The sequence below is a fragment of the Mercenaria mercenaria genome, chromosome 1 (assembly GCF_021730395.1).
Source record: "Mercenaria mercenaria strain notata chromosome 1, MADL_Memer_1, whole genome shotgun sequence".
Lineage (NCBI taxonomy): Eukaryota > Metazoa > Mollusca > Bivalvia > Venerida > Veneridae > Mercenaria > Mercenaria mercenaria.
The window spans coordinates 72670788-72686381 of NC_069361.1; positions in this window are offsets into that span (position 1 = coordinate 72670788).

Below are 15594 nucleotides of genomic sequence, written 5' to 3' on the forward strand. Positions count from 1 at the left end.
CAGAAAATCACCACGGCAAGTGTCTGGTTCGGTGTGTGTATGAGTTGCTCACAAACTTTATGAAATACACAAGCAATAACACATATGCAGCAATGTCGAGCAAACCATCCGAATTTCAATATATTTTCGAAACCTCGATCTCTGATGATGCTAGAGTCCCCAATGATATCCCAAAATCGTTGAAGAATGAAATCATGAAGTCAGACAAAGACGGGCAGTACTCGTCCCTGTTTGCCACCGCAAATGCCTTTAGCCGCTCAATAGTGACAATATTTCCACAATTACCAAATGTTGTCATCAGCAGACAAATGCACAACCAGACTATACGTCCTTTAGGCTTTCCTGAAGAAAATTCTAAATCTGGCCCGCATTTACATTATGTGGACACATACTTCAAATCTGCATGAAGAAATGTTACAACAAAATCTTTTTGTTTTTTGTCATGTGATTGATGACACAAAACAGTCTTCTGAAAGGGTATTATCTGGGCAACACCCTTTAAAGAAGCAGAAAATATCTGATTTTGTTTTTCAAATTTGAATCACATTGCAATCAAACGTCAACCACCGATTCTGAAAGTCATGAGCAAACCAAGGACCAATCAGAACAGTAAAAAAATTCGAATCTAGAAACTGCAGATGAAACTGATTACAAAGCTGCAGGCTGTGGCATGTCAAACATTGCTAAATTATATATGTATGTTATTATTATTATATGTTTGTTATTGTTGTTCAATGTCTTGTCATTCATATTCTAAAAGTCATTACTGTTATTCTATATTTCGTTATTCTTATTGTATCTTTGATATTGTTATTCAACGTCGTGTCATTCATATTCTAAGTATTACCATTGCTATTGTATATGTCGTTATTCTTATTGTATGTTCGATATTCTTATGGTAAAAGTCATCATTGTTGTTCAATATCTGACGTTTCTATTTACAAAACGTGTCATTCTTATTCTATGTTATGTGATTGTATTTGCATAGCGTCGCTGTGCTACTTATATCACGGGAAATCACACATATAATAAGAATATCAAGCTTGCAAAAACAATAATGAATATACAACAACAATAACGTCTTTTACAATAAGAATATCGAACATACAATAAGAATAACGACATATAGAATAACAATGGTAAGACTTAGAATATGAATGTCAAGCCCGAATAAAGGCAATGAATAAACCTGCTGTTTACACACACTGCAGAAACAGAAACATGACTGGTGGAGTAAATTCCACGTTCGTCTTCCTTGATGCGTCGCCCAAAAGACAATGCTATTTTGAGCGTGTACTTGTACAACATGGCATTGAGACAAACAGAAAGAAGCTCTTTGGTTTGTGTAAAACCAGGTGGGTAGAACGGCATACATGCTACGACGTATTTTACGACATGTATGCCGTGGTTATTGAGTGCCTCCGGTACATAATAGATCCCTCACTCAGCGAGAACGCAGAAGATAACTGGTCGTGAGATGTTGAGACTAAAATAACCACACAAGGTATGTTGGGTACTTTGCTGTCATTTCAGTTTCTCGTGACATTCATTTGCATTGAGACTAAAATAACCACACAAGGTCTGTTGGGTACTTTGCTGTCATTTCAATTTCTCGTGACATTCATTTGCATTAGAGCTATTCTGGAGACAGTCAAGCCTCTAGCGTCAAAGCTTCAGAAGCGCGATTTGGACGTGTACAAGGCATGCAATCTCGTAAATGACCGGGTCGAAAGAGTTAAAGAGATGAGGGTTCACAATATGGTATGCAGACTACAAACGCATTGCAGACGAGCTGAAAATCCAAGAAAAGGCCCCACGAACGTGCAGTAGACAATCAAAGAGATCAAACATAACTGCCTAAAGTCCTCCAGAGTACTTCAAACTTTCAGTTGCAATTCCGTTCTTGGATCACTTGTCTAATGAACTTAATGACAGATTTCAGAAAGACGACCATGCTGCTTATACTCTGGCCTGTTTAATCCCCGAACAAATGATAAACCTGTCAGAGTAGGAAATGCAAAAGCTTTCAACTGATTTGCTCTTCTGGGAGTCCGACTTACAAAACTCATCCTCGAATGATCTGATAGTGAAATTATTAGAATGGAAGAGGGCTTGTGGAAAACTTGTTGAAAAGGGGGTTAAGCCAGACAGTCTTCTGGATACGTACAAAATTACGGACGGAGATGTTTTTCTAGACATTAAAACCCTTCTGCACATAGGCTGTACTCTACCTGTCAGTTCATGTGAGGCTGAGCGCTCATTTTCTGGACTTCGTCGAATTAAAAGCTACATGCGAAGCACCATGAATGAGGACAGATTATCAGCATTAGCGCTAATGCATTTGCACCATGCAAAACAGATTGACACAAAGATAGTCTGTTAAACGTTCGTAGGGCAAAACAAAAGGCGTATGTTCCAATCAAGTGTCTTATATGATTAGATGCCTATGGCTGAGACCTCATCAGCAAACATTGCAGGTAAAGCGGTCGGTCGGAATCATACTGTTATGCTGCGTTTGCACACACTGACATCACACAGAAAATGTAAAAAGTGACAATAAAAAATAAAATGAAAAAAAAAGTTCTAAATGTGGAGGCCTCCTCGTGGCTAGAACTGGAAACGTTGACTATACTTGTAAACGGCTAACATCCACAAAAATCACATCAAATTATTTAGTTTATAAAAACACATGTTTGTCATAGTAAGGGTTCGGTCGGACCCCCTACCCTACCCCCAAACACACACACCCCACCCCTGAGAAAATTGGCTGGATCCACGCCTGCCCATAATACACTGGTTGACAAAACATTGAATAATGCTGCATTATGATTACCTTTTCGGACTTTCATAATTTATTCACATATGTACGTCTTAAAACATTGAAAATAAAGAACTCGTTAGTATTCAGCACAGTCATACCAGAATGTTCGGAATTACCCTTATATTTCTGTTCGGTAGTGCCGATAAGATCGGTAATACCTTCAATTGCATATGCACTTTATTTTGATATTAGATCTACCAGCTTAAATGTCGATGTGTTAGTTCGCAAATAGGCCCAAATAAAAAGACACACAATTTACAGCATGTTAACATTTTCCAATACGAGTCATAATTATGTATTACCGAACAACCAAAACAATCGCTGGAGTGTTCAGTAATACCCGACCTAACATTTCTGAGGCTTCACAAGGCTTTTTTTTTTTGCCAGAAAATTCGTAGGTATATAATAAGTCAAAAACGAAAACTCATATGTATACTATAAATATGTTAATTGTGTTACTTCACCAGCAGTCAGTAAGCTATAATCTAAGCAAGACAGAACACCTTAAGAAGTCATATCCTAATGTTTAAAATCTGCATTTCGTTGGCGCTGGAAAAAAGAAAAAACACTTAGAAAACAGACGGGGGATGCAACAATATGTTGTATTGTATTGATGATTTGTGAAAGCTGGTGATTACATGTTTCGTATCTCTGTGGTTATTTTTCCCGCCCAAAAATATGTGACTGAGCTGCGTTACCAGACACAAGGAACTGTATATATGTACCACATGAAGGCAAACAAATATGGCGGAAAGTTATGTTTGGAATGCGTTTAATTATGTTGAGTCGAGTGATAGTTAGTATAAAGATATGGACCGTACGTATACCCTGATTCTGCGTTATCATTATAGCCCGTAATATTTTGAAAGTTGGTCTCTTTTAGGCCACTTTAAGAGGGAGTATTTAATACCAAAAAGAATTATATATCTTATAAATACATTATTAACAACACACAAGCATGCATTATATTTTTTCAATAATATACTGAACATATAGATCTATGGGTTATTCAAAATGTATGTCTACATTCCGTAATATTTACATAATAAGAATAATGCATCCATTTGAGTATAGACATAGAGCTATTGTAAATTATTATATACGTTACTATAAATAGTAACAAAAAGCCGTTTAAAACCGTCATTACGGCCTCTGTTGACGAATCCATAATGGCGAAGTGCGCCTCACGCGCCATAATCATAATGGCCCCGGGTAACCGGAACGTAAGCACGTTCTGACGTTGACGTCATGTAGCAACGACATTATGGCGGGTGAAAGGATGCTGACTCATTTTCAGGTTCATGAGGCAAAGAAACTCAATCAAGAGTTCAAATCTGAGCTGAACATACCAACATACCCCTAGGTAGTAAAGACATTGTAAACCCACTAGCGAATGATCTGTCCTCAGTGACTGTGAGACTTGCTGTTCCTCATCTTGACCGCGGGAAGCAAGAGTATGAAGGCATTCGGAAGAGCCTCATATTTGCTATGATTAATAAAGACTATCCTCTGGAATCATGGACTCATGTCTATACAGACGGATCAGCCACATGCGCCGTCAAAGATGGAGGAGCAGGAGGTTTCATTCAATACCCATCTGGCAAGAGAGAAACACTACATGCAGCCACAGGAAAACACTGCAGCAATTACAAGGCAGAGACTGAAACACTCATGAAGGCCGTCTCAATGGTTGAAGACTCGGCAGAAGAAAGCTCCTCAGTCGTCTTTCAACAGATGCACTGTCTGTCATGGAAGCTCTGATCAACAATAAAGCTCCGCAGCTAGTCAGGAGAATGCAGAGCCTGAGTATAACCTGCAAAGTAGCATTTTAGTGGATTCCATCCCATTGTGGACTTGCAGGCAATGAAGAGGCAGACAAACTGGCTAAGCTAGGAGCTCAGTCAGATCAACCAACAGAACCTGTGAGTTACAAGGAGAAAGTCACCATCATCAAAGAACTAACGAGACCAAGGATGGAGGAAGATGCTTTTCATCTCCTTGATCGGTCTGAACAAGTGATGATGGTCAGGCTCCGCTCAGGGCACAACAAGCTCAATGCTCACATGTACAAGAAATACAGACTGGCATCATCGCCAACTTGTCCATGTGGTGAGGAAGATCAGACTGCGGAGCATATACTTCAGAGATGTAAAGGGCATGACCAGGAGCGAGCTGCGACTTGGCCGATAGATACATCAATCCACCAGAAACTGTATGGAGGCATTGAGGATCTGCGGCAAATCACAAGTTTCATCGAGGCTACTGGTCTGACAGTGTAGTTGCGAACAAGAAGAAGAAAAAGAAGATTTTCAGGTCGATTGTTAAATATTGACGGCATTGTTGATGAAAAAAAGCAATACAAATAATGCTTTTAAGTTTTTGGAAAATATGTGAAATGAAAATACCAAGATAAATATGAAGCAAAGGTATATAATAGAAAGGTCAATAAACGGCTGGTTTTGCCTTCTAGCCATAATGGCACACCTAGTTTCATAATGGCCCTCGGGCAATTATGCCACTAGTTGTGCCATTATGGCAAGAAGGCACAACCAAGCCGTATATTAACCTGTTATTATTGCATAACAACGGTAGACTTAAAAGTTTTGTATGTTCGAGCATAAAGTTATGGTGCTCACTAGAAATGGTTAAAATTGAATTTAGAATTCATCTACCAGCTCCTCAAACCCGTTTGAATGATTTAGTTTTTCAAAATTCATGAGCTTATTAATCAAAGACAATCTTTCAGAGCGTGTATATTTTATCTCAAAACAAATATAGTCATAACCTCTGTTTATAATCTTCAAAAAGCACTTCAAAAGTTTCCATGAAACAAAATCTTAAAATCTTACGACGTTTGTAAATAATGCCCTCCAAAGGGATAAAGTATAAGAGGTAATACATGTACTATTTCTTTATCTTACCGAACATCATTCTGCAAATTCTCAATAGTAAGTACATGCAGAAAATTATCTTGAAATCATTTTTAATTTAAGGGTAAAAAGGGATGGAGAAGACACAAAATATTGCCTTTTTACTTGTTATATCACCGTTCCACATTGACGGAGCCAACATTGACAGGCAAAATATACCGTACACCAAAATGTTCACGTTTAACCGGACCAAATGCTGCTCGAAACCAATGTACCACCTTTACACATTGACTCCTAATTAATAAACGTCTCATAAAAATGGTATATTTCGTGCCAGCTTCTTTTACACACGGGCCCTTGAATATACCGTTCCTATATATGTGTTTAACCAAAACAGATCAAGCAATGGTATAACCAATGGTCTCTCCATAAACGTATAGACAGCACAGATCATACAATGGTCTCTCCAACACACCCTTCCTACATAAACGTATAGACAGCACAGATCATACAATGGTCTCTCCAACACACCCTTCCTACATAAACGTATAGACAGCACAGATCATACAATGGTCTCTCCAATACACCCTTCCTACATAAAATTATAGACAACACTGTTCATACAATGGTATCTCCGATACACCCTTCCTACAAAAACTTATAGACAACAGAGTTCAAACAATGGTCTCTCCAATACACCCTTCCTACATAAACTTATAGACAACACAGTTCATACAATGGTCTCTCCAATACACCCTTCCTACAAAAACTTATAGACAACAGAGTTCAAACAATGGTCTCTCCAATACACCCTTCGTACATAAAGTTATAGACAACACAGTTCATTCAAACAATGGTCTCTCCAATACACCCTTCCTACATAAACGTATAGACAACACAGTTCATACAATTGTCTCTCCAATACACCCTTCCTGCATAAACGTATAGACAACACAGTTTAAACAATGGTCTCTCCAATACACCCTTCCTACATAAACGTATCGATAACACTGTTCATACAATGGTATCTCCAATACGCCCTTCCTATTTAAACGTTTAGACAACATAGTTCATACAATGGTATCTCCAATACGCCCTTCCTACATAAACGTATAGACAACACAGTTCAAACAATGGTCTCTCCAATACACCCTTCCTACATAAACGTATAGACAACACAGTTCAAACAATGGTCCCTCCAATACACCCTTCCTACACAAACGTATAGACAACACAGTTTAAACAATGGTCTCTCCAATACACCCTTCCTACATGAACGTATAGACAACACAGTTCGTACAATGGTATCTCCAATACATCCTTCCTGCACAAACGTATAGACAACACTGTTCAAACAATGGTATCTCCGATACACCCTTCCTACACAAACGTATAGACAACACAGTTCAAACAATGGTCTCTCCAATACACCCTTCCTACACAAACGTATAGACAACACAGTTCGAACAATGGTATCTCCAATACACCCTTCCTACATAAACGTATAGACAACACAGTTCGAACAATGGTATCTCCAATACACCCTTTCTACATAAACGTATAGACAACACAGTTCAAATAATGGTCTCTCCAATACACCCTTCCTACATAAACGTATATACAACACACTTCATACAAACGTATCTCCAATACACTCTTCCTACATGAACGTATAAACATGGTTCATACAATGGTATCTCCAATACACCCTTCCTACATAAACGTAAAGACAACACAATTTAAACAATGGTCTCTCCAATACACCCTTCCTACATAAACGTATAGACAACACTGTTCATACATTGCATCTCCAATACGCCCTTCCTACATAAACGTATAGACAACACTGTTCATACATTGTATCTCCAATACGCCTTTCCTATATAAATTATAGAAAATACAGACAAACAAGTTTATAACCCACTGCATATCTCTCCTATGTACCGCTTCGAGATACGTACAGAAAACATAGAACAATCAATGGTATAACCCACCTTCTCTCCTATGCATCTCTTCTACAAATTGGTAATGATAGCATAGACCAAACAATGCTACAACCCAATATCTCTCCTGTTTACAGTTTCTATATACATGTATATGATTTATAAACACTACAGACCAAAATTATATAATTTGTTCGGAAATAGCTATTAGGAACAGTAATCATATCTATTACCATTACTATTCAGATCTGGCAGTAGCTTCGTGTTACATTAACACGAAAGAAGACTTTTCAGAAGAATTTGATTATGAAATCTATTTTAAAATATGTTGAATAATTTTCATAAAATATGCTGACTGATTCCTGCCATTTCGGACATTCCTGTATTCGGGGCGAGGACACGAAAACACTAGGATATGAAGGGAAGAAAAGCAGTTGATTTCTTGTGTCTTTGTTCGTGTTCTTGTACTGAAGACGAGAGGACACAAACTGACGCAGAATGCTGACCTGTCCCATCTTCGTGCGCTTGAGTGTTGATTCTAAATAATCGGGTCAATATCACTTTTGCGGACCCGCGCGTGCGCCCCTCTCGACCAATCAAATGAGCGCATTTGCTAAGGGTATATAATATTAACGGAAACATACGGATTATTTATTTCTTACGGACAAGAGCTTGTCAGGACTCAGTGTTTATTATGATTGTGAAACATAACGTTGGCTGCAAGTATACATGTGTCTATGCTGTTTTATTGCTGCATTTATAGGACAAGTACAGCAATACATATACCATATTTACCCGCGTATTACGCATAAATATTAAAAAGCACACGTCCTAAAAAGAACAATACATTTGAAAAGGGACTAGCCCATTTTATTTCAAAATTTAATTTATCTTTCAATGACTAGTAAATTATAATTCATGTTGATGCACTTGATATACACGTACCATAGAAATATCAAACATATTCCATGTAGAAAGTGAAACTGTAGAAAGTGTGTAACTACATTCAATATGTTACGACGGCACTCTTTAAACCTTTAGGGAGTGTATTTAAGACCTCGACCGCTTGATGCATTGACGCTGACAAAGAAACGTATATAAGTCAAAAAATGTGCCATACTAAGAGTGAATTTAATCAGCAACCAAACTGTTGTACAGGAAGTGCGACTGCGCATGTCTTTGACCGAACGCACTTATGTAAGTGTTGTTTACCAAAGACGGTGGCCAATTTAAACTATGGAACAAATTGAAAATGATGTCGACGAAAGAGTTTGGGAGTATGGAAATTGATATTTTAAACTACACATCGTTTCTCAGCAGCTTATTCACATTTGCCATATATACTAATAATTGTAAAATAACCTATCGCTAAAATTCGCTTTTCCGCCATATTGGAACTTAAGCTACTAGCTGTTTCATGTGGGTTGAACCGTTATAGACAGATGACGTCACTCTTCACTCTGATTAGACCACTTCTCAAGAGTTTGATTACAGTTTAGTAAAACCATAGTTGCCTGGTCGGTGATCGAATTCATTCTGAATAAACAACGTAATTCTTGACATACTACATAAATTGTTACCTTTATTGTCTTTATTATTATTTTCCAATCCCTTCATTGACAAGATTTTATGTTCTAAATTAGAATGACAATGAAGAACAAAATTGTCGACGTTATAAACATTGTCGCAAAAACCCATGAAAGAGTGTTTCCAATATGCTGCAACACGATCTCTTTATCTACGAGCAAGTCAGTCTCCGAGCAGAAAGTTGACTCTGCTTTCATCACCCCTTCTTGCACAGCCTCAGTTTTCCCTGTCTTGGAAACTTCTTCTAAATTTGTAAAGTTGACGGCTTTGTTCCTCTTTCTAGAACACTTGTAATACAGTTTGACAATAACAGGAACGTTGGCCTCGTTTCGTGTGTGTGCAAAATTTACTAACAAGACAGAAAGCGCGGTAACAACCACGGCAATAGTAAGCTGATAGTTTACATACAGTTGTAGGTATGATACATGTTTTGATACCCTTGGCATAGAGTCACCGATCAGGTTAAGCAGCACAACGAAGGTCAGTAACAAAGCGATATTGTAGCCTAAACGCTCCCCACTAGCCGGTGGTATCTTAAAACTTAACACCATCATAAATGACAGAAGAACCACAGGTAATATAACGTTTAAAATGTAAAAGAACGAATGCCGCGATAGAGTTAATTTGATATAAAGGTTGGTAACGTCATGATAAAGCAGTCTCTGCTCTACTATTGCACTTTCCAACATCCATTCGCCATTTTCCTCATACCTTGCCGATATAGTGTTGACATTATTTGATGTCATGTATACTTCACTGTCAAATTCCAATTTACCAATTATGATATTGCAAGTTTGAGTATCAAACGGATATTTAATGATGTCCATACGACAAGCTGTAAGCACATTACCCCCTGTATCCCACTTGGCGTCTCCATTACTTGTGACGGTTATTCTGTTCATGTTTTCATTGGTCTCTGTTAGCAAAAACAATGCGTTTACAGAGTTGCCTACAGTAAGGTCAGGAATCCAAGCATCTCTTGGTGAAAATTTTATTCTGTTAATTCCACCATATTTTGATGTGTTCCATACCAAAGTTTCGTACTTCCAACGGCAGCTTAGGGCAATCGTTGATTCCAACAACTGCTCCTTTTCGTGCAGTTCCTGAACGCCTAGAAGATGAGCATCAATAACCACTATAACTGGTTTGGACTGGTCAAGAACTGGTCGAAGTTTACCATACAATTTTTTCTCAAGATGATTGTAGAGCCGCTGATATTGCCAAACCGAATCATTTTGGCCAAATGCGGACAAAATGAGCATCGCTTCTACAAGCAAGACATGTGTTGCAACCATTTTGGCAAATATGCTTCTTATTATATACAGACAAAATAATGTAATGTACGAATATTATTCCACAGTTAGGAAAACCTCACAGGAATGACACAGATACAAATGTATGTTGTATTTATACTTCTCTCGGTAAATTGCCGGAAGACCTTTTGAACGTTTATTGACAAGAATTGATCGTGATCATTTGAATTGATACAAGCGACAAAGTGACTTTCAAACGTTAAGTAGTTTCTAAATACGTTTAAAGCTTGTGACTGTTTGTGACGTAAAGCAGGTTATATTCACCGTCTATTTCTTTTCCTTCGATTTACCATTATCCATGCAACTATTGTATTTCAATTCATCGAAAGCAAAGTATTATTTAGGAAACATCTCTCTATGTATTAGACTATCGGTCCAGGTCTTTTTCACTGCTTCGCCCATGTATTAACGGGAGAAAAATCATGTATTAACAGGGCGATTCACGCGCTGTTAATACATGGTTTTTATTTTTGGAATGCTTTGCCAGTGACGGACATATAACCTTGCGCAGATGGACATCTGGTATCTTAGTCATGTTTCTTACATAATAATTGCTTTTTATTGCATTAAAGATACAATCTAATCCGTAGAATGTCGCACTGCATCCTCGCTTCTCCCTCTGTTTACTCACTTTTTTAAGCTCAGCGTCTGGTCAATTTTTGTCGATAATCCTGAATTGATTGAATCGCGTGTAACTTCTGCAAGTGTTTATTTTTAGGACTCATATTAAAGATTTTGGAAAGTATCCATCGGTGTGTTCTTTTTATCTAATTTCTCGCAGAATTTATGTAAATCTTGAAAGCTTGTCACTTTTTTCGTACTCATCCTTACTCAAATTGTGTCCGTACTCAAAAGTTATGTCTGGTTTGTAATATAGAGTGATAAAAAATGTTTAAAACACTTCAATTCGTGCTTTTGAAAGTGTTGTTGATTTACGGATCCCGGTTATGGATACGGGTATTTAAAACATGTTTACCATTTCCAAGAACAACAGAATGCTAATGATTAATAATTGTACCAGACTCGTAAAGTCATCATATATGAAAACAATAAATCTCGTCGTCATGTTTTATGCAATAAAAGCCATATAACACGTTTATAGTTTTGTTTATTAACGTCTGCAGAGACCCTTTAGATATGTTTGTGACCTCGACCTTTGGTCTTAGTCACAAACGTTCCCGTGGGCTTCTGCAGCTTGTAATAGACAAAAATGTGTATTGTCCCTAAAATGTGTTGGCTGTTACAACAGTCGACATTTTGCACAATTAAGTCACCTCGCAGAATGGCCGCACTTTGTTCTTAATAGATTTCATCATTGATCCAACTGTCAAAAAGACACAGGTGCTTCTTAAATTATGTAAATTATAATATTTCTAGACGGAAAATCAATAAATATTCAAAGAAATAATCAATCCGATTAAAATGATCCCCAATTAACGCTACGCATTGGATATGCAGACAGGCTATTAAGATGCTGACCAGTCAGAAGCTTGATTTGAATATTTTAAAAGTGAAAGTAGAAGTTTAAATTTTAAAACAATCTGTATTTAACCTGGGATTCGAGTTTTGTCGATATGTTATCAAAACGCTGATAGAAACATATGATAATTTAATTGTTTTTCTTTTAATTTTTTTATTCAGAATTGAAAAGTGTTTGTAAGGGGTACCGGAGGTAAACTGCCTTAATTATAAAAATGTATATTTAGCCATCGATAGTACGTGTACCTCTGTGGTGTATTGGTCAATAGGCGGGAATATATTTATTTGCTTCGGCGGCCCGGGTTCGATACTTTACTCAGGTGTGATTTTTTCTTGATTTCACATGTTTTAAAAGATAGTTTAGAAACAAAATCTTATGTTCTTATTATTCATAATTTATAATGAAAGTTTTATTCTAAAGCAAAAATATTTTAGCCAAAATCTGAGTCCGGTTCCTTTTAACCAAACGCTTCTATGGTACAGATAAATAAAGACTGGTGAAAATAAAAATAGCGATATTGGAAATCCGATTTTACAGAAAGATCTATCATCATATTTAACTTTTATGAAGATCAAAAACTTTAGTCAGACTGCAGAAATAATGCACGATTCATTTCTAACTACCAACACTCAATCGTTTTGTACGTTTAGCCATGTAGGAATGAATATGTCGTTAATTGTTGCGTTTTACAGTACATAATCATTCTTTGTTAATTGAAACCCTCAGCATACAATGTCCTTTTCAGACTTCCATTAACTGCGACTGTTTTGTGCATTTTAAACAATATTCATATTATTTATTTCTGTGCATTTAGTTAAATGGTTTCTATTGAAGGTTCACCTTTAAATGGGTTTTCAAGTACTGTATCAACTATCGATGATTGCTCCGCTAAGTGTCTGTAAAGTTCTGGTAATCATATTCTTCTGTTTTTAGAATCACACTTCAAAAGATACAACAAAACATCATGAAAAAAAGCATTGTAAATGGCATGGCTCCTTTTCAAATTTCACTCCTAAACAATCCTACTAACACAATGACTTTGTGTTATTGAATGCTGTGATAAAATGTAGTTGTTATTGCTGTTCAAACAGGCAGGTTCGATGTCATTGTCACTTATTCTTGAATTCATAAAGCTCAGTTATATATTTAACCGCAATAGTAATTTCTAAGAGTTAATTACACTTTAGGTGTCACAAATACACGTCAATAAATCTCACAAATAATCTAAATTTAGTAGTTTTGTTCGAATTGGCCAGTTTTCGATTAAGGAACACCTTACTGTTAATATTTGGCAGAAGCTACATGAAAGAGCGATTCGTTCTATATTACATTCGTACCTCAACAAAAGTTTACCCAGAACAGCTTTTTTCCATGGTGCGACCTATATATTACCTGTTTACAATGCTTACACTTATGTGGATCATGAAATTGAAAATTACCATTGGGTCAATCATTTGCAGCCTGCTTACATATTCAATTCAAATGCGAAATACAACTTTCGTCTTCCAAATACGCGTTTTGGTTTTGCAAGGGTTGACTAGATAGATAGTTTCTTTTATCTCCTCGATCTGTTCTCAGCAGACTACAAATCGAAAGAAAATTGTTTATATATAACCTAGAATATAATTTAGGGAAGACCAAGAAACTCCATATTTGAGCTAAAAGGTAAAGCTGTGTATAAACGAGAATTAACATTATAACATATTGAGTCAATGCAAAATACGAAAAAGATCATTAGTAACAAACGCTATTATCTTAAGATTGGCATTTAAAAAAGTTAGTCCAAATCGCAAACATTCAAAGAGACATAGTTTTCAAAATCGGTATACATTTTTTATCCAAACCGTTACATTTATGTTTCTGTAACACTCCACGTATTGTGTCCTTTTGAATATTTAGGTTCTATGTATATGTCGCAGATTATGCATATTTATACTTGAATTTATCATTATGCATATGCACACTCATTAGGTCGAAATACCTTGCCTTTACTAACTATTTATAATGAAAAAAGCATGAACTTCGTTTTTGGATTTGCCACGTTTGTATGGCCATTTCAATCCTCGTCAGCAATGGAACAACATAGACTTTCACTGAATTTATCTTGCATATAAGCTATGATTGCGTGGTATTCATTTAGCAGACTGGTAACATTGCCCGATCGGGCTTTCGACATAAAAACTAATATTTCTTAAAAAATAATAAAGATATTTCTTTCAAACTTGGTCCATTTATTAAGGAGATGTCACAGCTGAGATAGTTTAGTATTATTACAATACACAGTCGGTATTGAAATTGTGTTTCCAATACATGTGCTCATTAGATAAATCCTCAACATCTATGTGAAAATAAGGGATGTGTTTTGTATGATTGCAACACTGTGAGTTGCTCTAATTACTGACAAATGACTGAAACAATAGGAATTCGTACGAGAGATGGATAGACAAAACGACAGTGAGGTAACAATATATTCTTTTATTGTTTTAATGTACGAGTTGTAAGCTACAATAAAGAATATCTATTTTATGAAAATCAAACTGGAAGTTAGAAATAACAGAAAAAAATTAATTAGGTCATGAGTCATCATATACCTGTCAAAATTTGTCATTAGTTTTCACGAGCTGTCAAAATTACTTTTATCTCTCTATTCTGCAAATTCATTGTTTTTGAAAGTATCTTGGACGGATATTGTAGTGTGTAACTTACTTTACATTCCACATTAATATTTGTGCTTGAAATTGCTTTGTTGAGCTCATCGACGTCACATATGAATGTCTATTGTTTTAGTTTACTGTCTGTTATAAAGGTATCAAATCTCAGTATTAAGATATAAGAATTGTTCCTTTCTGGTAGACAATGGAAACTATTTGGTTGAATCATAATATAACAGTTTTTGGAAAGAACTGAATATTCTTTGGTTTTTTGTTATTCACCGGAAATTCAAAAAGTGACATCACCTTAAGCATTTCATATGATACAAATTAAAATAAAAATAACTTGGTTGCCTTCAGTTTTGATAGAATTATTTCCCCTTTTCAGATTTTTATGACGCATAATTTTTGAAGTCCAAAAAAAGGTCCTAATGCTAAGTTTAAAACAAAATAGGGTTCAATGGCTTTCTAATGCTCTAAATTATTGCGATAGTACATGAATGTATACATTTTACTGTGCTTTCACTAACAACATTATAGAAAAATGTTAGTTTAAAAAAAATGTTCATACATCTGCACTAGAAACAAAGTATTAACCTTAAATTTATAGAATAAAGGTATTGGCGCACAAGTTTGGAGCAATAGAAAGCCATTGAACCCTTTTCTGTTTTAAACATTGCATTAAAACATAATTTTTTGGACTTCAAAAATTATGCATCATAAAAATCTGGAAATGGGAAGTAATGGGAAGTTGTTTTTCGTTCTTCATAAGTTTTCACAGCGGCGTTGTGGATTAAAGCATTGAGCTATTGTACACTTTATTGTACCTTTTGGTGTAATGACTGAAATGTCAGCATGAATGCTCGGTTGCGGATTTTTTTCCATATGTGATTTTAGCTTAAAAAGAAAAAAATGAATTACATATACTG